Genomic DNA, 26328 nt, shown 5'->3' with positions numbered 1-26328 from the left:
TGGCCTGGAGAATTCCATGGACCTGTATAGCGACTTTTACCAAACAGTACAGCATCATTTAGTCACCATGATGTACATGACATACCCAGGAACTACTTATTTCATAACTAGAAGTTTTACCTTTTGACCACCTTCACCCACTTCACCCTCCACCCCTGCCACCCACCCCAGCCATGCCTTTTGTCAGTACAGGAGACTTTGAAGCCAAACAGACTGGGTTCAGGTCACAGCTCAGCCCCGCCGCATCATTGTGACCCTGGGAGATTTACCCAGCCTTCTTGAGCTGGTTTTCTGTGACTTTAGAATGCTGGTACTTTTGGAGGGTCTTTTGGGAGTTGAGTGACGTCACACCTGATCATGGCAGGGAGCATGGGGCCTGGAGCTGTGCTTAATTCTGCACTCCTCCAGGGCCTCCTCACCCCACTGGGCGGGTGTTCAGGGCTGACCGCCCACTGCCTTTCTTCACAGCCCTTATTCCACTTTTTTCCTCCAGAGTTGGGAGGCTTTCTTGTCTCCATGGCAGGTAATGGGGGAGAAAGGGTTTTTGGGTTTTGTTTTCAGCCTATGTATCTTTTCTGTTGGTATCCCGTTACTCTTGGGCTAAGTTTTGCTTCTTTGTCTCCTCTAGTCAACAGGTTTGGGTTCTTTGAGTGCTGCTGATTGGTTCATATTTCTTCTGTGTGGGAGGGAGGCGCTGCCTCCTCTGGTTTTCCCACCTTTGCTAAATGCCATTTACTACTTCCTGTGTTATTTATGGGGCTTCTCAGCTGCCTTTCCTTGTCTCCATCCTGGTGCAGGGAACGGGTGGGTCCTCTTGCCCTCTGGCTCCTTTGTTCAGTCACTGGAGAGAGGCCAGTGAGCCCTCACTTGGTGCCAGCTCTGTGCTAAGTGCTTCTTAAATTACCTACCCACATTCTCTTTAAGCCTCTAAAAGGAAGTAGGTATTCTTCCTCGGCCCAGTTTGTAGATGAGTTGGTGGGTGTCTGTGTCCAGCCCTGGGTCTCGGAGAAGGTCCACAGACCTGGGAACCAACTTCTGCAGCGCTGCCCTTCTGTCCCACCTCTCGCCCGTGATGGGCGTAGCTATCTGCCAGAGCAGAACCAGTGAAATTTAAAATCCTTTAGGAGTGCTGGTGCAAATGTCAGTTTCAGTGAGTGGCCTGGGTACTGTAGAAGGTGCAGAGTTGGGGGACTGGGGAGGGAAACTTGGGATGTAACCAGCTGTGCTCACAGGGGGAGCAAGGAGTTAGTGGGGTTGCAAAGAGTTGGACACGACTGAGCGACTAACACACACACACACACACACACACACACACACACACAAACACACACAACCCACCCCCTCACCCCCACCCCCACCTGCTTACCTCTGCTTGTTCTCATTTTGAATGACTCCTGAAAGACTCTGCCTTCCAGTGTGCTAATTAAGTGCATATTTATGGATGCTATAGACAAGATTTACTTCTCATAACCTTTTTGTTCTTTGCCATTTTAGGCCTACATTGCAGATTGCTTTTGGCTGACTTTGTTTGGGGAGGAGGACTACGGAGCCCTTAGGTTATCGTGTTAATGAACATGTCTTACATTTCAGGACCCTTTGTTTCACCTCCTCACTTAACTCCAAATATGTAGAAGAAGAGCATAATGGAGAGATCAAAGATTTTGGAGTAAAGTAGACTTGGTTTCAAATTTCAGCTCTTCTTTATGCCCTTGGACAGGTTTCTTAACATCAAGGCCCTCAGCTTCTTCATCTGTAAAATGGGAATGATTGTACCCGGGGAGAAATACTGTTTGTCCAGCACCTCAGAGGTGTTCAGAAGTTTCCTTATTCATTTCAAGCTTGATTCAATGGATATTAAATATAGTTAGTGTGCTAGACTTTGTACTGAATTTCAGCAGTTACAAAGATTATTTAGAGGTGGTTTCTGTCCTGGGGAGCTTAAATTCTGGTGGTCAGGGCTGACGCATACACATTCATGGTGAGGAGGTGCCAAGATCCAAACTGTGGCAGGAACCACGAACAAAGCATTTCCTGTGCCCTCAGGGCTGGGAGATCTTTCCTTCCTGAAGGAGGTTATTTCCAAACCCCCTGTTAAAGCACCGCATGAGAATTAACCAAGGAAAGGAAGGTAGGATGGGTGGCTGCCCTATTAGCCGCACAAGCTATGGATGGACGGTCAATCTGGGAGAATTGTGTGCAGCCTGGCTTTGGCTGGAAGCTGGAAGTACTGGGAAAGGAACCCCAAATCCTGGTATCTATGAAGGTATTGTGGGCCTGGAATGCTGGCCGAAGAGCTTAGAAGCTGTAATATTTTCTAGGATGGAGGATCAAAATGTAAGGGAAAAGACATGTGGTAAAATTAGTGCTTAATAGTTTTGTCAGGCATTTTCTTAGTGCAGAGTCTGATTAAATAAATTTTGGTGCGTCCATACAAGGGAGTGATCTGCAGATGTTAAGAGAACGAGGTAGGTTTATTTGTGCTCTTAAGAAAAAACTTCCAAGAATATTTTTAAATGAAAAAAAATATTCATAGGGCATCTTTGGGAGTATGCATACAAGAGACTACACAACAATTGCCTTTGCGAGGAGGCTGGGATAGATGACAGTCTTCCATTTTACTGCAAACCCTTTTGTGCTGTTTGGCCATTTTTCCACATGCATGCATTTCTTTTTCAAAAAGAAAATACTGTAAAGAAATGACTAATGTTGTACATTATCAGGTGAGCCGGAAACCAAGTGATGGAATATAAAAATAACTTGTGTTAGCGCACTGTGACACCATTATGCGGAATGCTAGATTATTTCATCCTCTGACAATAATACCATTCATGGGGGGTTTTAGAGTTTCCCACTTTCACATACATTATTTCAGTCAGAATTAATCACTTCCATCTGTGCTCTCATAGCAATTAAAATATTTTAAGAATTATAAATGTTAAATGATGCTCTGTAAAGTTTGGGAAAGGGGAGAAAAGAATGATATTACGTGTTTAATGCAACATCCGTGAATTTATCCCCTTGCTTTCTTTGTATATGGCTTTGTAAAAAATGTAATTGTGACTAAAATATACATTTACTTAGAGGCTTTTCTGTTCAATGTGATTTCATGCATTTCCCCAGGTGTTGCATCTGTGTTCTTGTCTTTTTGGATGGCTGCTATTTTGTGAAATCCAGCGACCCCTTCAGCAGGGCCCCCTGAATCCCTCGCACTCCTCTGCACTCTCTCAGCTGTGCCGGTTGTCTGGATTGATGTTCACTCCTTCCTGGACCCTTGGAACTGGGATGGATGGCCTGTGTGTCATTGAAGCACAAGGCACAGAGAAAGGGCTATTGTTGAAGGAATAGAGGTTCCTTTGGGGCTTTGCAGCAACATTTTGAGATAGAAATGGTACATACGAGTAGTTTACAGCCAAGGAAAGAGGCTAAGGGTAAGCAGTCACACAGTAGCTGCCCATAAGTGGCTGAACTCAACCTTGAATTCTGTTCTCCTAACCCCAGCCCAGCAGTGTTTCTAACTGTTCATGAAATCAGAATTTTCAGTAGGCTTTGCTGGGGAAAGAGATGGTTGGGTTCCATTGAGAGTGAGTGAGCAGGTTTTTGTCCTTCCTGAGAAATTGCCTACTGTGTGTTCTGGTGATGAGTGAACTGGGTTCAAACCCCCAGTAGCATCTTTGACACAATTGTGTGGCCTTAGGTAAGTCACTTAACATACTTGGGCAGTAGTTTCCCATCAGTTAGAGTGGTGTATGTGGGACCTACCTCCACAAGGCTGTCCTAATACACGTTAGGCATATGGCACATGATAGGAACTCACTATATGCTAATATAACTTTTTTCCCTGATGGTTTGATGAGAAAGAATGATACCAGTGTTGGTAAGGGTGATGGTGAAACTGAGTACTCAGGCAGAGTTGAGAGAATGAATGGGGACACCCCTTCTGGACGGTAACCTGTCAGCGTGCTAATTTAAAGCGTGACAGCTCTTTGACCCAGAAATTCCAGCTCTAGAAATTTATAGTAAGGAAGTAATTATACAAACACATAAAATTGTTTTTATTGCAGCATTGCTTAATAGCCAAAAAGTGGGAAAATCAAATGTTTACCTCAAAAGGAGCTTGGTGAAAAACTTGGTCGCCCATACAATGGAAGAACGAACCCTTTTGTACTTGGTGGGGGAGAGCTAAGTGGAGTAGTGTGGAGAGATGTCTTCAGTCTACTGTTGAAAAATAGGCTACAGAAGAGTGTGATGCATGCTCTAATCACATTTCTGCTGTTTTCCCCTTCAGAGTTTGTATTAGGTAACTTTGAAACATTTAAGGGTCTGCCGTGTAGAGGTTCCAAGCTAAGGTTTGGCAGTGACACTCCAGACGTCTACAGCGTGTATTTGACAGTATCACTCCAAAGCATCTAAAGAGTTGTTATGAAATTAAGTCACTGTAATAGAGAAAGCTCTTTAGATGGTTTGGGCAAAGGAACTCTTGTATTCCTGATATACTTGGTTTTAACTTTCTAGGGGCATTTCTGTCTCAGGACCATGGAGCTTAAACTATCAGTGGGTCCTAACCTTTTATATTTCATGGTTTATAGATCACAGAATAGAATTTTGGTTTTGCAGTTAATGGTAGAAAGAGAACCTCTCTTTGTGGGGAGGGGAGAGTGAGTGGAAGGGGAGGAGAAGGACACAGAGAGGAAGAGGGTAGTATATTTTAGAATACAAACTTGGTTAGTCTTCACTGAGAATGAAAAAGGTCAGTCTTGATGATCCTGTCTCAATTTGAGAAGTATTCATATTACGAAAAAGTTGAGTTTTTAATATTTTAGACTTGCAATAATTTTTTTAAAAAACCTGTTTTAATATTTGTAATGTTATAGTTTGTAATATTTTGCAAAATCCTAAGTGTTTATTGCACTGGGGCTTGAAAATATGCTGTAGATTTTTAAATTGAATTCTTGGCATCATATATGAATTATAAAATAACTATCTTGAGAAAAAACTGATTAGATACCTCTTTTTTTTTTTTTTAAACCAGTGATACTAAAGGTATGTTTAAGTTTGTTGAAACACATGATATCACTCCAAGTGAAAGATAACAGGCTTAAAACTGGATGGAGCTGAGTGTGAACTAAAGTTTTGCCATTTCCAAACTGAGTGGCCATTTACAAGACTAATCCTTGTCTTGCTGGTTGGGAAGACTAAGAGATAACTTGTGTAAAACATCTGCTGCCTTGTCGAGTTAAATGTTAACAAACACTTGTCCCTCCTGAGCTCTTAGAGTTGAGAAGTCTCTAGGGGTGTTGCCCCTGTGTTTGTAGAAGGTTGTCCTGTAGCTGTCTTTGTATTTACACCTGTGTGTGATCTGGCCCCGGGGGTAGCTGGCTGGTGCGCTTGGAAAAGTTGTGACAAGCTGAAAGTTGGTCATTGTTGCCATTGACCTTTTCAGTGTAATGGATGGTTACCATGTGTTTGCTTGTGTTCTACTTTAACAAGCACTTTTTATAGGGGTGGGCTTCCCTGGTGGCTTAGACGATAAAGAATCTGTCTGCAAATGTGGGAGACCCAGGTTCAAGCCCTGGGTTGGGAAGATCCCCTGGAGAAGGGAATGGCTACCCACTCCAGTGTTCTTGCCTGGACAATTACATGGACAGAGGAGCCTAGTGAACTCAGTTCATGGGGTCGCAAAGAGTTGTATGTGACTGAGCAACTCACAGTTTTATAGGGATAAAGTATAAACTCCAATGTAAAAATGTTAATCTTTGAAAACCAGAGCTAGTCCGGTTATCAGCCAGTTGAGTGTTATCCAATCTGCTACAGGCTGACCAGATCCTAATAGGTAATCCTGCCCCAGTCCCTGCAAGCCCTTTGTCAAGAGGACGGGACACTTTAAACTGAAGCTCTCCCTGTGGCTCTCATTGCTTAAAATCTTCCTTGGGTTTTTATGGAATGGGATGAAAAAACTTCCAGGTGGATGGAAAGACTACTTACTGCCTGTCTTCATTCATGCTGCCTCCTTCCATTGAGATCTCTCCTGTCCTGTAAGGCTCTGTCCAAGTCCCGCATCTCTCAGATGCTTCCCAGACAGTGCTCCATTCTGCTCCTGTATTTCCTTCTGTAGTGGATGTATTATCCCCGGCACCACATCCTCACCCTTTTAATGTTAGTCTCAGGTTACAGCTGACCTGAGGGCACTCCCCAGCCGTGCTTTTTGCTTGCTTTTCTTTGGTCCTTACCTAGATGTGGAGCTCCAGTCCGTAACCTGTGATTCTGTTTCTTCCCCTTTCCCTGGTCCAACACCTTATGAGATCTTGAAAGAAGACACAGCAAAGAGTCTTCTGTCTTTTAGTTTTAATTAAAATAGAAGACAGGAGCTTTAAAAAATAACTTCTTGGGGTGTTTCCTTCCTTCATTGTTTTCTTTCACAGGTGTACATATATATGATATATATATATGTTAAGTGATATGCGGTACTTTTTGTATAGTTTGCTTCTTTTACATATACACATAAGGTGCATATTGTCTCATATTAATGTGTTTTGCAAATGATTTCTAATGGCTCCATGTAACTCAAATTCCAGCTTGTTGGTATAATTTTTAAACTGTCTACTTATTATTAAAATTTAAATAACCCTGCAATGAACATTCTCCTTCAATAGTTTCATTGAAAGATCTCCAGCAATTAAACTGTTATAATCAACTTAACATAATAGTTAAAAATTTTAATTTGTATAATCTGTTCATTTTATTAGTATCTAGGTAATCGCTCTGGTTCAGAACTATTCTAGGTGTTCTGAGGTACACTCAGAAATAAGTAGTAAAGTCCTAAGGATAAAATGAAACATGTATACCAATAGAAAGTGATTTCAAGTATTTAAATAGACTGTTTAGATAAAATAGGTACTAAATAACTTAAGCAGACCACTTATTTTCATCAGTGGATGATGGACTAAAAAAGTTGGTTGTATATGTACAATAGAACCATATTCAGCTTAAGGAAGGAAATTTTTTTACTTGCGGGAACATAGTTGAACCTGGAGGGCATTATGTTAAGTGAAATAAGCCAGATAGAGAAAGACAAACACTGCGTGGTGTCATTTATATGTGGAATCATAAAAAAAAAAATGAAACAACAAATCTTGAGTTGGTAGAAAGAGTAGAAAAGCGGTTGCTGGGAGATGAGGGAAATAGAGTTTTGTAGAGGAGTACAAACTTTGAGTTATAAGATGAATATTCAAGTCTGAGGATCCAGTATATAACATGGGGATTATAGTTGATAACACTGTATTGTGTAATTGAAATTGCTAAGAGAGTAGAACTTACATGTATTCTCAAGGGGTGAGTGGGGGAGGCAAAGATGTGTTAATTTGGAGGGGGAAGATTCTTTCACAAAGTAGGTGCACATCAAAACATCACCTTGTGCACTTTAGCTTATAATTGTATTTGTCGATTATGCCCCAGTAAAACTGGAAAAGAAAAAGAACTTTATGTAAGAAATGTATACAAATTAAAATAAAAAAACTAGTGTGTATGTGGGTGTGTATTCCCGGGTGAATGCAGACTTTGACATAGGAATCTCTCTATCACAGTTTTTTCGCATAACCTCAGTGAAAGGGTTGAGGACAAAAAGGCGTGAGACCAAGTAACTTTGGAAAACGGTGTTTTGCTTAGACACTGTAAGGCTAAATACAAAAGGAACTGTACATTAACAATGTACTCTAGTTGGTAAGGTTGTTTCTCATGGGAGTACAGGTTAACAATTCTGAAACATGTATTCAGAGGTCCAACAAATAAATGGATGGTGGATGGTGGGAGACAGCTTTCCCACTGTTGGAGAGAGAATTTAAAGTTAAGCAAGGGCAGAAGACTGCAGTGAATCACGTGGTACTGGATTAGAGTTGGAGACATCCTCATGTTTAGCTTAACACAGATAGGTGAGTGTGCATATCTAGGTTGGTGTACATATATGTATTTGAGAGAGCTTGGAAGCAATGACACCCTAGTAGCAACAGCATCCCCAGGTCTTGGTTTCTAAACATCGTTCTGCAATAAAAGTAATCCGGGCTTTTGGAGAAATGGATAATAACAGGTCTAGAGCATCTCGTATTACCAGAAAATAAGGAAATGCTCAAAAAACAGAGGAAGGGGGCTTGCCAAAGGGCATAGGGGCCAACCTCAATGAGCTCCTAATAGCCAAAGCCAGAAGACTTTGAGCAAAAAAAATAGAGTGGTACTGCTTTATAGCTCAGATGAAAATAAATGTATGTAAGCTTATGTAGGGAAAAGAGATGTCCTTCTTGTATAGGAATTCCAAATGGTTTATGTAGATACTTACCCCTTCAGGAATGGGAGACTTAATTTCCCCCAGCTCTTGAGTGTGGACTGAATTTGGTGACTTGCTTCTAAAAAAAGAGATTATAGAAAGTGTGGAAAGGTAAGTTTACAGTAAAGAAAACCCATAAACACTGATCTTAACCAGATAATCAAGGTTGGCATTACCAGTGGTCATGCTGTGAGCATGTACTCTTAATATGATGTGATGAGGACACCTTACCTCCGTGGTTCCCCCCTTCAGAACCAATCATCCCAGATTAACTGTGAGAAAAACGTCAGATGAATCCCAACTGAGGGTTGTAATACACGGTACCTGCCCAGTAGTCTTCAGAATTGTTAAGGTCATGAGAGACAGAGATAGAGAAAGGGTGACAGACCAGAGGCGTCTAGGGAGATAAGACGGGTAATTTGCAAAGTGGGATCCTGGATATGGATCCTGAAATGGAAAGAGAACGCTAGTGGGAGCTGAGGAAACCCAAATATAGTCTGGAATTTAGTAAAGTTTTCTAAAAGGTACTGAAAGCGTTTCCCCTGAACGTTTAATTCAGAAAATACTCAAATGCAAAGAGAAGCTGTAAGAAATGTATAGTGAACGTACCCAACATGTAGATTCTACAATTAGGAATTTGTGGTCTTTGCTCTATTACATACCTAAGTGTCAGTCCTTTTTATTCTTAAAAATATTTCAAAGTAAATTGTAAAGATCAGTATGTGAAACCCCCTCTCCCTCAACAACAATGAAAAAAAAACAAAACAATGAAACAAAAACAAAACTGTTTAAAGTGTAATTTCTCCCAAGGTTATGGCCCAGTGCCTGCCGGGCACTCACAGGTGATATTATGTCTGTGGTTATGCCCTGTGGAGAATGAGGCTGATGGAAAGTTGGGAGGATGTAGGTTATGTAGTATTCACTTTAAGAGGTGATCAGGGATGTGGGTGATTAGGGGACCATGCTTGACTGAAGTAGATCTGTGCTGGTGGGCCCTGGGGTGTTGGGGGGGGCGGTGGTCTGTGAACATCCAGGAAATAGCAGCTGGTTTCCCGCCATGAGTTTCCAGTACTTCAAATGGCATTAACCAGTGTGGGCAGCTTTTGGGATGGATGGAAGGGATGGCGGGTCTGGATTGGGACAGTGGAATGTGTGATGTCTGAGCATTTATTTCTGTGGGGGGAGCCCAAGGCTGCCCTCCTCATGCCATTCTCCCCTCCCCGATGGTCCCTGGGAAAATAAATAGAGCGGGGAAGAGCGAGGTTTTAGCTCTGGCTGGGGGTGGGAGGATTGATCAGCTCATCAATCAGGAGAGTGTGCAATCATGCGGAAAGGACAGAAATCACTCCCTGAAGACCACGGACTTGGGGATGTGCCCGGAAAAGGACCTTACAGCTGCTAACAGTAGCCCTATTCAGCTCGGGTGCATAATGATTTTAAAAGTAATCAGGAACCGAGGCCAGAGCTGGGGACAAACACAAATATCTTGTTGACAGAGCAAACATCTAGATTTTGTTGGGTAGGAAGTTGCGGAGGAAGCTCAGAGTGATGTAATGGTGTGCGCCAAGCTTTCCTCCTCAAACAGATGGGCCCCGGAGGAACCATCTGCAGCGTCCCCCGGGCCTTCAAAATCACTCCCTATAAATGAAATCGTCGTAAGTGTTGAGAAATTAGTGTGGAAGCCCTACCTGAAGTGAAGCTAGACAAAAGAAGGAAATTTCCGCTGGAGTCCCTGCTTCCTTTTCCTCCCTTGCGCGGTGTGTACTGGAGCCCCTAGGCTTATTATTTCAGGCAAGTCTCTTGTTTAGTACTTGGGTCTCATTTGCCTCCCCCAAATAGCTGCAGAGAATAAACTTCCCTTTCTCTTCTTAAGCTTGGACAACTGCACTTATTCCTACCTATGCCAGCGTCAACTGGATACTTTTCATAAACTGTCTTGCTATTTTGGGTTTTCTGTTTTGGTTGAGAAGGAAGTAGTGTTTTGTTTCTGGTCTTTCTTTCATCAAAGGAATATTTGTTCTGGGCAGGCAGGGGGAGGGGGCGCTTCTCAGTTTAGACCAGAGAAAGAAAATATATGGCATCATATGTAAGTGACTGATTACAGATCTTAATTGGTGATGTTTCTAATAAAACGTTCAGTAAAACACTTAAGAGCAAAAGCAGGATTTGTTGCCCATATCCTTTGGTTTCTTCAGCAGTTATTGCAACCCCGGTATGCCAGGTACTCAGGGTTTGCAGTGGACCATGTAGCCTCTGTCTCAGGGAGAGACACAGAAATGGCAAAGTGAAGTTTGTTGAGGTGTGCCTGTGGAATATTAAGGGCTTTCCTAGTGGCTCAGTGGTAAAGAGCTCACCTGCCAATACAGGAGACAGCAGGTTGGAAAGATCCCCTGAAGAAGGAAATGGCAACCCACTCCAGTACTCTTGCTTGGGAAATCTCAAGGACAGAGGAGCCTGGTGGGCTATAGTCCATAGGGATGAAAAAAGTCAGATGTAACTTAGCGACTAAGCATGCACACAGGTCAAGGGAGTAGCCAGTGGAAGTGGGGTTGAGTGTTGGGGACAGGAGCTGACCTGTAGAAGGTAAACAGTGTGCTGTAGAGTGGGAACAGAGTGGGTAAGTGTGAGGTGGGGGGAATGCAGGAGTGTGTGTGTAGGAGGGGCCAGTGGAAATAGAGTGAAGGGGAAAGGCCAGGGGAGGTTTGTGTGGATACGTTGGTTAATGGAGAACCAGGGCAGGAATTTGGGGTGTTAGCATAGCTAGCCTGCTGCCTTTGGGTTTCTGGGTGAAGTGGGAGGAAAGCTAGAAGTGGGGTCAAGGAGAATGGTGGTAAAAGTTTGAGACAGTCATGAGAGGACTGGGAGAGGCTTTTCTTCGGGGGGTCTAAGGCATGGGGCTTAGGGATGGGCTTTTTTAGGACACTGGGGGCCTTTTGGGGTGGAGCTATTCAAGTGGAGTGGCATGTCTTCGTGGGGACTCTTAGCTCAGGGCATCGGTGTGGGGAAGCTGAATGGTGGTGTGGATTCCCATGGGTGCAGCCAAAGAAGAGAGGTGCAGATCATCCAGGGTGCTGGTGAAGGCGGTGGGTCAAAGGATCACCTTCAGTGAAGAAAGGGGCACGCCCAGGGACATTGGAGAGCACGTCCTCTGGGGCTGAGGGGGAGGTAGGTAAGAGCTGGAGGAGCAGAAGGCTATGGTCACCAGCAAGAGCAAGGAATTGTGCCCTCTGACTCTAAAGGTGTGGTCCTGGGAATGGCATGGACTAGAGTCCAGAGCCAAGGATCGGAGGCCCAAGTGCAGTGATCATGACAGTGATCATGCAGGACCATGTCTCCTAATGCTGTGTGCTGGGCACTGCTCGAAGTGCCGTGAACTAATTAAACAACCTCATGATGAGGGGTTGTTATTCCCATGTATAGATGAGCAACTAAAAGCCCACAGAGGTTAAGCAGTGGCTCAAGGTCACACAGTTAATAAGTAGCAAAATGAAGTTCGAAAAGTGTGTGGACTATCAGAGGAGTTGGAATAAGAGGAGTGCAGGGGGACTTCCTGGAGGAGGTGATTTTTGAGCTACATCCCAAGGGAGTAGCTTGGTGAGGTGGAGGTGGTGAGGTGGAGGTTGGGTGGCGGGGACAGGGTTTATGTGGAAGGTAAGCTGTGTGGTGTTTGGAGGGGAACAAAGTGGGTAAATGTGAGGTAGGTGAATCCAATCCAGGTTGTGAAAGCACCTCCCCCCCAACACGTCTGCTCCCGTTCATTCCTTTGGGAACTGACTGCTGAAGAGAAGATTGTGAACTAAGCCCCTTCTCTCCCTTTCTAGGTGAAGGAGGAGAAGTTACCAAAAATAGATAGGTGACAGCTGAGAATTGGAGTGGAGAGTGCTGTAACTGTGAGTGCCGAGAGTCTCAAAGGAAGGTGGATGTTTTACACGGGGTTGGAAGAGAAGGGCTCAGCCAGCACCTCCCTGTGGAAAGAGCTTGTGCAAGGTGGGGAGGAGGGAATGGAAGTGAGTGTCTAATGGATACAGAGTTTTAGCTTGGGAAGCAGAGAAGCTTCTAGAGATGGATGGTGGTGAAGGCTGCATAGAAGCATGAATGTATTTGGTGTCACTGAAGTGTACACTTGAAAGTAGCTGAAATAGTAAATTTTATGTTGTGTATATTTTACCACCATAAAAAAGATTAAAAGCTGGTGGAGGGAGAAAATGATCATCTCTACCATTTATGATTTTCCAGGTACAAAATGGGCTCTTATTTCATATTCAAAAGTATATGGGTATTTTGCCAAACGCTTTATGTGTAGTGAATTGTTTAATCCTCACTTTCAGAAATAGGTAAACCCTGCTGTACTGATGACAAGTCTTGGGTTTGAAGAGATTAAGCATCTTGCCATCCAGAAAATGGCAGAGGCTGGGCACTGCCAAATCGCCTGACTCTATAACCCTTGCCAGTAACCCCTGGGGAATTTACCAAGGGAGAGAAGGTCATAGAGACTGGGTGAAGAGGGAGAAGGAAGGGGTTGTAGGAAACTCAATAGGGAAAAAGCTGGGTGAGGAAAGGAGGGTGATGGGGAATGGGAAAGAGGACCACAGGGATGAGAGGTCAGATGGAAGGATGCAAAGACTTGCGTGTCCATGTCTAGATCAGGCGTAAGCTGTGATGGAACTGATGGGAAGTCCAGGTAGCACTGACCCACTGGTCTCAGAAGGAGGTTGAGGACCACAGAGAGGCATCAGGGCCCAGTGTCGGGGGAGGAGCCTGCCATCTACAGTATTGTAGGCAGAAGATTCTTCCCAGATTGAGACCTGCTGTGGGAGGGGCTGGAGATATGGGCAGTATAGATTGTGGCTCAGCCTGTACCTCTGTTTTTCTTCCCTCCCTCCCTCCTTTTTTCCCCTCCCTCCCTTCCTCCCTGTTGCCTGTTGAGTCTAAGTTCTGCAAACTGATGTTGAATTTTGGTGCATGAATCTGGGGAGGAGTGGGTGGCTGGGTGAGGAGGGTTGCCTATGTTTCTGATGCTGACAGAGCAAATACCAAATGTGAGGTCAAATCATAGCCAACTACCTGACTTTGTAGCTGACCAGGAGACTGCAAATGTGCTGCAGATTTTTTCTTTTTAATAGAATGGGCTGAAATATATATATTGATAGACTGTATGTGACTTCTCAGGAAGTCTTTTGGGGTTGTAACCTAAACCCCTTAAGGCGTATCCTGCTTTCAGTGGTGGCCAATGACATTTGTGACACCAGATGGAGATGGGGGGCCTGCTTCAGATATTTGGATTTAGCGAGGTGTTTGTGAAGTGATCTAAGCTGTTTATAAGGGAAGTGCTCTCCGGAGAGTTCCTGTTATCATTTTACTTCACGTATTTACTTTGGATTGAGCAGAATTCTTTTATTCTCCTGCCGGTGGTTTTTGATTCTGTGCTGAAAGACAGGCTGCTTTCTGTGTATGTTGACCGTGGTGAGCATGGCCCGTGATTATATAATAATTCTGAACAAATAAAGAGATGTTCTCATGGCAGGCCTTGTAAGGGCAGCCGGGAAGCCGGCATCATTAGGGATTAAATTTCTCTGTAGTTAAAATTTGCAGCTTGTCAGAGGTGCAGCAGCACGTCAGCTGTGACCTCCAGGTGTAAATAGACCTTCGTCAGCATCATTGCAAAGTCCTGGGAAGAGCCAAATCGCAGTGGGATGCTATCCATCAAAAGTTGTTTGCAGAATCTTGTTCCTGGCAGCGGTCTGTTATATCCCCAGTAGCCGGTGGTATCTGTAGCACTTTACAATAGTTCTTTCCCAGAAAATGTAGAGTTTATATGCTTGGTGGTGCCAGATTCTGATGAATCATTTTACTGTCCCCTTTTCTGCCCTTTTTCTCTTGCTAAGAAGCATTTGGGCCTAGGTAAAATAAGGCAAATAGGATTTTATTTTAACGTGAAAATAGGACTAAGATAATGGTTACTAAGGCGACCCTTAATTTTGAGAGCTAATGATGGCTAACATGATGTACAGTTATCTTCTGTGCCAGGAGCCATCTAAGTATTACCTAATAAGCTCCTTGAGAACACAATCTTGTCTTTTGTTCACAGATGTATCCCCCAGCCCAGAACAGTGTCTGGCACAGAGTGGGCGCTGCAGTGAATGAACCTAACGCAGAAAAAAGGTTCTACATCACAGAGTAATTGTTGCCTGCTCAAGGCCACACCACTAATAACTGGGGTTCCTTGACAATAGGTCAATGAAGAGAGTGAAAAGCACAGAGAATAATGATTGGTCTTCAGAACTGTTTCACTGAAAATATTACTAACTAGAGGTGTCTTGAGTTTTCTAAAAGATAATTTCTCCATCTATTATAATATAGTAATTTTTGTAATTTTATTAAAAATATATACAACATAATTTTGTAATTATAATAATGTTATAAGGATTAAGGGCTTCCCTTGTGGCTCAGCTGGTAAAGAATCTGCCTGCAATGTGGGGGACCTGGGTTTGATCCCTGGGTTGGAAAGATCCCCTGGAGAAGGGAAAGGGTACCGACTCCAGTATTCCGGCTTGGAGAATTCCTTGGACTGTATAGTCCATGGGGTTGCAAAGAGTTGGACACGACTGAGCAACTTTCACTCACTATGAGGATTAAATGAGAAAGAACTTAGAACAGTGCCTATACTTTATAAAGCACCATCTAGGTGAAAATTTGCATTGAGTGTTATTTATCTTTTAAAGGATGTTTGCTCATTTACTTGGTTTTAATTTTTTAAATTAATTTATTTTTAAATTGAAGGCTAATTGCTTTACAGAATTGTTTGTTTCTGCAAAATATCAACATGAATCAGCCATAGATGTACATGTGTCCCCTCCCTCTTGAACGTCCGCCCCACATCTCTCCCCATCCCACCCCTCTAGGTTGTTACAAAGCCCCAGTTTGAGTTCTGTCACTCATAGAGCAAATTCCTATTGGTTATCTATTTTATATGTGGTAATATAAGTTTCCATGTTACTCTCTCCATATATCTCAGCCTGTCCTTCCTTCCCCCACTTCGTGTCCATAAGTCTGTTCTCTACGTCTGTGTCTCCATTGCTACCCTGCAAATAATTTCATCAATACCATCTTTCTAGATTTCATATACATAAGTTAGTATACGATATTTGTTTTTCTCCTCCTGATTTACTTCGCTCTGTATAATAGGCTGTAGGTTCATCCACCCCATTAGAACCGACTCAAATGTGTTCCTTTCTATGGCTGAGTAATAGGGCGTTGTGTATATGTACCACAGCTTCTTTATCCATTCATCTGTTGATGGACATCTAGGTTGCTTCCATGTCCTAGCTATTGTAAATAGCACTGCAGTGAACATTGGGGTACATGTGTCTTTTTCAGTTTTGGTTTCCTCAGGGTATATGCCTAATAATGGGCTTGCTGGGTCATATGGTGGTTTTATTAAGGAATTTTTAGTTAAAAATTTCTAGTTTTTAAAAGGAATCTCCATACTGTTCTCCACAGTGAGAGAATGTATCAATCCCCCCCACCCCCAACCAACAGCGCAAGAGGTTGTATCAATTTATATTCCTACCAACAGTGCAAGAGGGTTCCTTTTTCTCCACACCCTCTCCAGCATTTGTTTGTAGACTTTTTGTTGATGTCCATTCTGACCGGTGTGAGGTGATATCTCATTAATAGTTTTGATTTGCATTTCTCTAATAATGAGTGATGTTGAGCATCTTTTCATGTGTTTGTTAGCCATCTGAGTGTCTACTTTGGAGAAATGTCTGTTTAGGTCTTTTTCCCACTTTTTATTTGGGTTGTTTGTTTTTCTGGTAGTGAGTTGTATGAGCTGCTATGTATATTTTTGAAATTAATCCTTTGTCAGTTGTTTCATTTGCTATTGTTTTCTCCCATTCTGAGGGTTGTCTTTTCACCTTGTTTATAGTTCCTTTGCTGTGCAAAAGCTTTTAAGTTTAATTAGGTCCCACTTGTTTATTTTTATGTTTATTTCCATTACTCTAGGAAGTGGATCATAGAGGATCTTGCTGTGATTAATATCATCAAGTGTTCTACCTATGTTTTCCTCTAAGAGTTCTATGGTTTCTGGTCTTACATTAGGTCTTTAATGCATTTTGAGTTTATCTTTGTGTATGGTGTTAGGAAGTGTTCTAATTTCATTCTTTTACACATAGCTGTCCAGTTTTCCCAGCACCACTTATTGAAGAGCCTGTCTTTGCCCCATTGTATATTCTTGCCTCCTCTGTTGAAAATAAAGTACCTATAGGTGTGTGGGTTTATCTCTGGGCCTTCTATCTTGTTCTGTTGGTCTATATTTCTGTTTTTGTGCCAGTGCTATACTGTCTTGATGACTATAGCTTTGTGATATAGTCTGAAGTCAGGAAGGTTGATCCTCCAGCTCCATTCTTTCTCAAGACTGCTGTGGCTATTCAGGGTCTTTCATGTTCCCATATGAATTGTGAAAGTTTTTGTTCTAGTTCTGTGAAAAATGCCATTGGTAGTTTGAAGGGGATCTTAGAAAGAACTTAAAACAGTGCCTGTACTTTTCAAAGTGCCATCTGTGTGAAAATTTGCCTTGAGTGTTGTTTATCTTTTAAAGGATATTTGCTCATTTACTTAGTTTTAATTTTTAAGTAGAGATAAAAATTTTCTTTAACTATGGAGACTGTCTTTAAGAGTACACCTGAATGAAAAAATTATGGTTCAGAGATTTAATAGGAAAGCCAAGAGTGAGGTTTGATTTTAGTAATGAGAATCTTGTTACCATCTAAATACTACATGAATACAAAATGTTTTATTAGATAACTAGAATGCAACATTTTTGGAGGAGTTGTCCTTAGAGCACCAAGACATGTATTATAAAAAAAGTGTTATTCTTTAGCCCAGTAGTCAAAACATCTTTGACATAGCAGTTCTATTAATAAAATACTTCTCATACCTGCAACATTTGTATATTTCTGAATTAAAATCATGATTAAATCCACAAAAATAGAAATAAAGGAATGAGATAAGTAAATGTGGTTAGATATTCTAATATCTTTTTTCTATATCCAGGCAACCACCTTGCACCCTCTACTTTTGATCTGGTTTAGAAGGACTGAACATCATCTAGAAAAGAGAAAGCACGTAGTGTGTTTTGAAGGAGGGGTTGCTAGAGATTTTCGGAGTGGTAGGTGGATGAGAAATTGACAGAGAGGTACACTGTCAGGCAGATTGCATGTAGGATGTTTTGGGGAGTAAACCAGAAAGCTATCCTTGGCCATCTGCTTGAAAATGTTGGTGAGGTGGTCACAAACCAAACTCCTAAGGATTACAGTGTTCCCATTAGGATGGTCACATCACTTCCTCATAATGGATTATGCTGGGCATGCTGGACTAGAGGTGAAAAATACAGTTCATACACAAGAAATTTGTGCATATGAAAGCCTTATACACAATATTTGCAAAATTGCTTGCAAATTTGAAAAGTATTTCATCTATTTGAGGGGAATAGACTTGAATGGGGTGGTAAGAAAGGCAAGTTAATCATTTGGAAGTGAGAAAGTGGAAATAATGTTGCTGAACACAAGTTCTTACACCCTAGGCACAGAGAGGCCCAACAAACCAAAATGTCAGAGTTTGGAGCAGAGGAAGGTTTTTTGCAGGGCCGATCAAGGAGAATGGGTAGCTCATGGTCAAAGCCCCAAAACTCTCAGGTGGTTTTTGGGGAAGAGTTTTTATGGACAAAATTTGGGGTGAGGAGACTGTTTCTTGGCTGCTGCTCCTTTGTTTCTACATTTCCTCCCTTCCCTGATGAGCAGCTGTTTTGAATCTGCCTCTTGGAACTCAGGCAAGGTCAAGGAGGATGAATGAAGCCCATTTCCTATAAACAAGAAATGGGGGAGGGGCATGGAAAGGATTTATTCCAGGGAGGGCCCCACAGGATCCTGCTCCATTTCAGTCAGATGAAATCACTGGATTTGACTTTGGCAGGAGCGCTGGGTGGGCAGAAAGGTAGTGAGGGGGGGTGACTGATGACATGCTGGTCAGCCCCTAGGAGAGACCAGCCAGGAGACTGCTGTCGTTTCTGGAAGGGCAGGAACAGAGCTAGAGTGGGACCCTTCTTGTCCTTTTTGTGGAATATTTGTAGGTAAATTAGTCTTAGTTTACTCACAAATACTTCCTAAGATTGTCAAATCTTAGAAACCTGTTTCTGAACTTAAAAGATGATGGGAGGGGAGACTGTCGAGTTCATAGACTATGGTTTGCTTACCTGGGCAGAGTGCTGTAGCATAGCTCCAAGGTACAGCTCCTCAGAGACCAACAGGTGGTAATGAATATGAATTTGTTGGGATGATGGTTGGGGTAGACTGGTCATCTACGATTTTCTATTGATCTCTTGAACTGGCTTTAACTACTATGATAAGTTGGGAATTTCAGACAGATTTAGAATTCAAATGATTATTTCTTGAAGAACTAAAAGCAGACTGAAGAAATAACTGATAGATTGCCCAAAGCTTCATTTTCATTTGAGGATGCATGAAACTGTGTACTTAGTACTGAATGGAAAGTTGAATTTAATATCGTTTCAACAGTGATGGAGTTTATTGATTACCCACAAATAAAATGCTTGAGTGCTATTGGAGTATTTTTAGTGGAAGTGTTTCACAAGAGAGAGAAAAAGGTCTCTTCTGGAAATAGATGGAGCAAGTGTTAAAGAACCAGAAGAAAAAGTAAATACGGGCCATTGGTAGGTACCTCCCCTTTCCTTCGAAACTTCCTTGAAAAATGAGTTAGGTAAAGGGACCCAGTCTTTGGCAGCATTCATCTCTGAAGAAGTTTTTTTAAATGGTAGTCATAATATCATTCAGAAGACACTAGCAGTAAGTATTCCTGTCCTTAATTTTATATAAAAAAAGCTTAGTTACTCTCATAAATTATTGGTTGATGTGTTTGTGGCTTAGATGGGAAATTTGAGAAACTGTGATAGTTGGCAAATGCTTAGAAATGACAGAAATAGACTGAGAAACTGATAAATAAGGATTTTGGGTTGCTGGGAGCCCTTGAGAACAGTGAACTCACTTAAAGAATGAATCAAGGAAGAGTTATGCTGATTCCAGAAAGATGACTCATTAGGGGAATGCAGCCATGCCCTTCCCTGCTCTGTGAATGAAAAGGCGTGGGAGCATCCGGTGAAGCGCCTGGTTAGGCCAGCTTGCCCATAAACCCTGCGAGTCTTCCTTTTGGCCTTCTTTGTACAGTAAAAAAAGATTCTATACTAACACGTGGCTCTAGTATACAGGTTCGGTTCAGTTCGTATCAGTTGCTCAGTTGTGTCCGACTCTTTGCAACCCCATGGACTGCAGCACGCCAGGCTTCCCTGACTCCTGGAGCCTACTCAAACTCATGTCCATCACGTCGGTGATGCCATCCAACCATCTCATCCTCTGTCGTCCCCTTCTCCTCCCGCCTTCAATCTTTCCCAGCATCAGGATCTTTTCCAGTGAGTCGGTCCTTCACATCAGGTGGTCAAAGTATTGGAGTTTCAGCTTCAGCATCAGTCCTTCCAATGAATATTCAGGACTGATTTCCTTTAGGATTGACTGTTTGGATCTCCTTGCTGTCCAAGGGACTCTCAAGAGTCTTCTCCAACACCACAGTTTAAAAGCATCAATTCTTCAGCACTCAGCTTTCTTTATAGTCCAACTCTCACATCCATACATGACTACTGGAAAAACCATAGCTTTGACTAGATGGACCTTTGTTGGTAAAGTAATGTCTCTGCTTTTTAATAAGCTGTCTAGGTTGGTTTTCTTTTCTTCTGGATTCTAATCTGCCAAATCCTATTTCAAGAATGTGGGAAGTGGATAACATTCAGAAATAAGTGTTTAGAGAAGTTAATGAAGAGCTTTAGAAATTTTTCTCTGGTCTCAATTTCCTCATCTGAAAATAAAGGAAAGGTTTATTGGAATAATTTTCTAAAACCCTTTCTGGTTTTCAGTGAGTGTGTCTGTTTTGAAGAGATGAAGCAGGGAGGTGACATGTAATACTACCAACTTTGTCCGTTCTGGGTGCTTTATGTACAGTAATTCTTTTTATCCTCATTATTTCATTCACTATATAAATTATACCCATGAGGTAGGGATATCACTATTCTCATTTTATAAACAAGTGTGAGTATCGTGGATAAGTATGCTCAGCCACCACTGATCCCTGGCTGAACTGGAATACAGAGAGATGGTCATAATAATAGTAACGGTGATTCATCGTCAGTTTTGAATGAAATGGAAAAAAGTCATTGTTTGGGGTGTTAGACTTGTTCTATTTTTTCACAGGTTACTAGAAGTAAAATAAACTTTAAAAGGAGAGTCAAATCTCAAATTTTATCCCTCAAACAGGGAAACTTCATTCTTTAGATTGTTGGGATTAGAGAGAGGAGCACTAAAAGAACATGCCACTTTTTCCTGTCAATCTGAGTTCTGAACCAGTTCTCAGAGACACAGGAGAAAGACAATATCAGGAATTCAAATGGTACTTTTTTTTTTTTTTTTTTACTGATGGAACTAATATTGGAGAGTGTGATGTAAATGTTTGTCAACAGTGAGCTTCCTAATTGACTTCCACACAGTCATTAGGCTTGTCTGGCTGCTCACATGGTGCTAGGCCATTGAGGTTTCCGCACATGAAGGCCTGTCCTCATAGAGCCAAGAAGTTTAAGAAGACTTAATTTTTTTTATTTTTTTTTAATTGTTCTTAATTTTTTGGCCACACCACATGGCATTTGGGATCTTAGTTCCCCAACCAGGGATTGAACTTATGCCTCCTGCATTGCAAGTGTCCAGTCTTAACCACTGGACTGCCAGGGAAGTCTCAAGAAGACTTCAGTATGTGCCTCCGGAGAGTAGCTTGGCATCTAGGAAGAAGAATGCGGGAGGGGCTTCTTCCCTATCAACCCCCCCACCACAGTTTCTGTTCCCAGCCTTCAAGGATGAGCTCTGTCACCAGGGCTTCTAGGAAGGGGTGAGTGTGGGGCCAGGATCGTAAGCTGGAGGCCTGCTCTCCACCTAAAAGGAGACAAGAGCCTCACATATACCCTACTTCGCAGCTCCCCCCAGTAATAAATGCTATTCTGTTTCCCACGGCCAACAGCATTCTGGATGTAAGTTTTATTCTACTCTAGATACTTTTGTGAAAGTGAAGCTGGACTTAAAAACACAACAAAAAACCCCCTAACCATATCGGATGCTGAGGCCAATGCTGCTGCTGTTTCCATTTTAGTAGACGTCAAAGTAAAATCTTCTGGCTTATAATATTCACTTGGTGTTCTAAGAAAGTCACTCTGATTGTGCTAATAGTAATGTCTTTCAGAAACTGAATTCAAACATATGCCTTTGGAACTGTAAAGTACCTTAGTCTTCACATTTTCCCCCCCATTTTGGTGAGGTTGAGTGTGAATAGCTGGAAAACTTCAGATAAACAAAACTACCCCTTTCCATATGGCTCTTGATGTCCCTGCTGTGCTGGAGACCGAGTTTTAAAGTTGCTCTCTCCTGTCCCAGGCTATTTTTTCCTAAGAGTAATGGAAGATGTTCAGACTGAAAATTATTGTGGGCAACTGGCTTGTCATTTTCTAAAGTAACATTTTTATTCAACAAGTAAAACAAATTTGCCCAACTAAATTATTCATAGGAATTACAAAACTTGTCATTTAGACTGGATGTTGGGATATTCAGGTCATTTAGAAGACTGTGGTTAAAAATAAAATGACCTAAATATATAGCTCTACTTTTTTTTTTTTTAAGGAAAGTTAAAGCTTTTAATTTTTTTTTTTTGACATTGGTCCTGATTCTGTTTCTGTTGGGACTGTAAGCTAGCTGCTCATTCAGTGTTCTAAATAAAGACAATTCCTCTTCTCCTCTTGTTGGTTGTTTTTCATAGTATGTACGGCTCTGTTTTTAGTCAGGTTGTAAAGGTTCTGATGCAGGTTCTGATGCATGAGGTATATATGTGGGTGGCAGAGAAAATGGAGAAGGTGGGAAGCAAACAACCCCTCCAAGAAAAAGTGAAGAGACTTTGTTAATTGTTCTGATCACTCCTTTTGTCCTTGGAAGGAAGGAGCATTTGAAATGTGAACTTGTCCCTATCTGCTTTGGGGCAGTAACTGGAGCATAAAATGTTGAAAATCAATTATGTATTTAGGGAGGTAAACCAGGCTGACATATTGAAGGCATATTGTATTCTGTTTGGTGGCCAAAAGCAGGCCAGTTACGTCATATTCCTGCAGTAAAATTGTGTCCCAAAGGGGTGAGACCCAGAGGATGACACATCTTTATGCATCCAAACTTCACAGAACATGAGGGTATTTATGCAGTCTTTGCCATTTGTCCTGAGAAAAACAATCCTATCTTAAAAGTGACTCTGCTTTGTGGGTTGTTGGCTGGTAAGTATAGAGTTTGATTTTTTAAGAAATACATTCCTGGCCCTGATTTATAGTGGTGTGGTCAATTTGCAACGCATTGTACATTCCCCATGCCAATTAGGTGAATTAGGTGGTTAAGATCTTCGCAGGAGAGTGTGGAAAGAGTTTTAGATTTCTTCTGTAACCCACTGTGCCTTACAGTGCTGACTGCTTCACAGCCGTTTGTAGATTTGCAGGATATTTGCATGGGTATTGTTTTATGTTCACCTGATAAGAAAGGTCCCCGAGGACTGAGTTGTGTTGAATCTGAGGTTGTATGGTTGGTAAACAGCTGTGTTAGTCTGTTAAGGCTGCCAGAACAAAGTCCCACAGACGAGGTGACTTAAACAACAGAGATGTGTTGTCTTAGTGTTCTGGAGGCTGGAGGTCCAAGATCAAGGTGTTGGCAGGGCTGGTTCCATCTGAAATCTGAGAGGGAAGAATATGTGTTAGACTCTCCTCCTTGGGAGTTATTAGATAACTGTCTTCACATCATCTCTCTATGCATGTTTGGCTCTGTGTTTAAATTTCTCCTTTTTATAAGCACACTGGTCATATTGGATGAGGGCCCCTCCAAGGGTCTTGTTTTAACTTGATTACTTATGTATAAAGACTGTCTCCAAATACTGTCACATTTTGAGGTCTGGGAGTTAGGTCTTCAACAAGAAGCTATTTGAGTAAGGGTGGGGGGTGGGGGACAGTTCAGGTCATAACAGCAGTGAAACTGAGGTCACACTCTTTTTGTCTCCTAATTCAGCAACTTTCCCAGCCCTGTTTAATTAAGATTTGTTACTTGGTTTATATGCAGCTTGGACAGAGAAGGCCACACTTTCTACTCACAAAAATACCAACTCCTCTGCTCAGATTCCTGCCATGCTGGCTGGTAAATTGAAGCCATTTCTTATATGGAGACAGTTTTGTTTGAGGCTGTTTTTTTAGGGAGTTTTTAAAACATTTATCTTCTCCCCTTTAATCCCTGAAGTATAAAAATACTCATCATTTGATGCACACATTGGTTTTGAAGAGATATACAATGTGCACTTTGCCTGTGATTTTTTTCCCTTTTTGTCTTTTTGGTCCTTGCAGCGGAAAATGATCATCAGTGTTTGAGGGTTTATATATAGGACACACAGCCCGGGCAGTTAGTCTCTTAACTCTCAAGGCAGCTTTAGAAATCAGAATCAGCAGTAGAACCAGGTAATTCTCCCAGTCCAAGTTTAAAATTAGTATTTAAAAGATGAAATATATTCTATCACTTTGATTTTTTAGTAATATATAGAGAGATCTTTCCTGCCAAACAACTTGGTACCAAAAATGCGTCAGTTTATTTAAGAAATTTCCGAGTGCAGTACCGTTTCTTCCTAGAGCTAGGTGCAGTTTGTTTGGCTCAGGAATGTAAATTTGTAGGGTGTGGCCCTGTATATGTTAGGGAATAGATATTTGTAGTAGTTCTGATGGCTTAAACAATAAAGAATCTGCCTGCAAGGCAGGAGACTCACATTTGATACCTGCGTCGGGAAGATCCCCTGGAGAAGAGAATGACTAACCACTCTAGTATTCTTGCCTGGTGAATCCCATGGACAGTGAATCCCATGGACAGTCCATAGGGTCGCAAAGAGTCAGACACGACTGAGCAGCTAACACTGAGTTGGAAGACTGCAAATACATACTGGATATAATGTGTGTGTGTTTCTCAGGCTAAATGCAGTTTTCAGGGTTTTACATTTGCTTATATTTTACATCCTTTTTTTTTTTTTTTTAAATGAAGGACAGACACATACAGAAGTTTAAAAGTCAGACCTTGGCTGAAGTGGTTTGGGACAGTGCCTTATATGTGTTGGTTCGTAGCCTGGCAGAACTCTTGTTACGTTGGATGCTGTTGTGAAACAGGCATGGAGATGAAAACTTCTTGTCGCTGTTGCCTGGCATCTCCCAGTTCAAAGGCAGTCAGTTACATAGTGCTTGGCAGGAAGCTGCCCATTTTGTCTTTTTGGGAGAAAAGAGAGAATGAGGTGTCTTTGTGGAGCATTTGATAATTAAGAACAGCCCAACCTCTGTAGACGGGTATTAAAAGGCAATCCCCCTGGCCTCGTAACTGTATCTGCTGAAGTCTCATCCCCACAAGCCTCCAGATGGAGAGAAGGCCGTGCTCACAGCTGTTAGATAGTTAACACAGTTCTTCCTAAACTCTTAGGGGAAATGCAGTAGCTGGCTTTTGAGAACATGAATGTGTACTGTGTTTGGGGTCTTGGGGATCATTAACCACTTAATTCTAGCAAACAGCAGCAGGCCAAGTTATGTCGGGCTCTAGTCATTCATATTTTAAAAATGGTTTTAAAGTATCAGTTCAGTCTCTCAGTGGTGTTTGACCCTTTGTGACCCCATGGACTGCAGCACGCCTCCCTGTCCATCACCATCTCCCGGAGCTTGCTCAAACTCATGTTGAGTGAGTCGGTGATGCCATCCAACCATCTTATCCTCTGTCGTCCCCTTCTCCTCCTGCTCTCAATCTTTCCCAGCATCAGGGTCTTTTCCAGTGAGTCAGTTCTTCACATGAGGTGGCCAAAGAATTGGAGCTTCTTCAACATCAGTCCTTCCTTTAAAGTATACACAAACAAAATTTACATTTTAACCATTTTTAAGTGTGTAGTTCATTGGCGCTAAGTACATTCCAGTGGTTGTGCAGTCAGCATACATCCATCCCCAGTACTTTTTCATCTTGACCCCAGGAGAAACTCTATACCCATTAGATACTAACTGTCCATTCTCCACTTCCCCCTGCCCCTCTAACCTGTATTCTACTTTCTGTCTCAGTGATTTTGCCTCTTCTAGGTACCTCATATACGTGAAATTATGTAATATTTGTCCTTTGTAAGTGGCGGGTGTCATAATTCTTTACTTTTATTTTTTGGCCGCACTTTGTGGCTTGTGGGATTTTAGTTCCCCAGCCAGGGATTGAACCTGTGCCCCCTGCAGAGGAAGCATGCAGTCTTTCCTGGACTACTAGAAAAGTCCCTCATAATTCTTAAGTTGTGTCTGAACAGCTTTCACCATATGCCGTTTTCTTTTTGATCATAATTTAGTAGGTAACTTTAGAATATTTAAGCTCTAGGACAGAAGTTTGAAACTAACATGCCCTCAGGGGCCAGAGAGTAGTAACATCTAATATTTATAGAGGAGTTGCTATGCATGAGGCGCTTTGCAGGTAACGACACATTTCCCCTCACACCAGCCCTATGAAGTAAATACTATTAATATCTGAGTTTGCAGATGGGAAGCTAAGAGATGAATTACTTGCCTAAGATAATGACATGACTGGTATGTGGCAGAGTGGAGGTGCCAGCTCGGGAGGTCTCTGCTCCAGAGCTTGAGCTCTGGCGAAGCTCCTTGCTTATGCACAGGTGGAGGGGGCAAAGGCAGATGGGATCAGGAGCCAGCGAGGGAGTGAGCCGATGGCGAAGGCTGAGCCCCACTGCTGGGGTTAATGATGGGGACGAGTGGAGGTGGGGGGGCCGCACCGCTGTGGGGTGGGGGTGTCACAGAGTGGGAACTCGGGCTCAGTGCTGCTGGCACTTGC

The 26328-nt window shown here is 42.3% G+C and overlaps 1 protein-coding gene across 10 annotated transcripts in view; it reads left to right on the top strand.

The window, feature by feature from the left end:
- Positions 1-26328, top strand: part of TANC1 (tetratricopeptide repeat, ankyrin repeat and coiled-coil containing 1) — a 245557-nt gene that overhangs the window by 18290 nt on the left and 200939 nt on the right. The window contains exon 1 of one of the 10 annotated variants that reach the window (XM_061135349.1): positions 12131-12204. The exons of the other annotated variants lie outside the window; for them this stretch is intronic. The gene's annotated coding sequence lies outside the window, so the exon portion shown is untranslated. Of the gene's footprint in view, positions 1-12130; positions 12205-26328 lie in introns of those variants that run through there. 10 annotated transcript variants of the gene reach the window in all.

Source organism: Dama dama, chromosome 33 (assembly GCF_033118175.1).
Source record: "Dama dama isolate Ldn47 chromosome 33, ASM3311817v1, whole genome shotgun sequence".
NCBI classification, from domain to species: Eukaryota; Metazoa; Chordata; class Mammalia; order Artiodactyla; family Cervidae; genus Dama; species Dama dama.
This window is presented reverse-complemented; position numbering and strand designations above follow the sequence as displayed.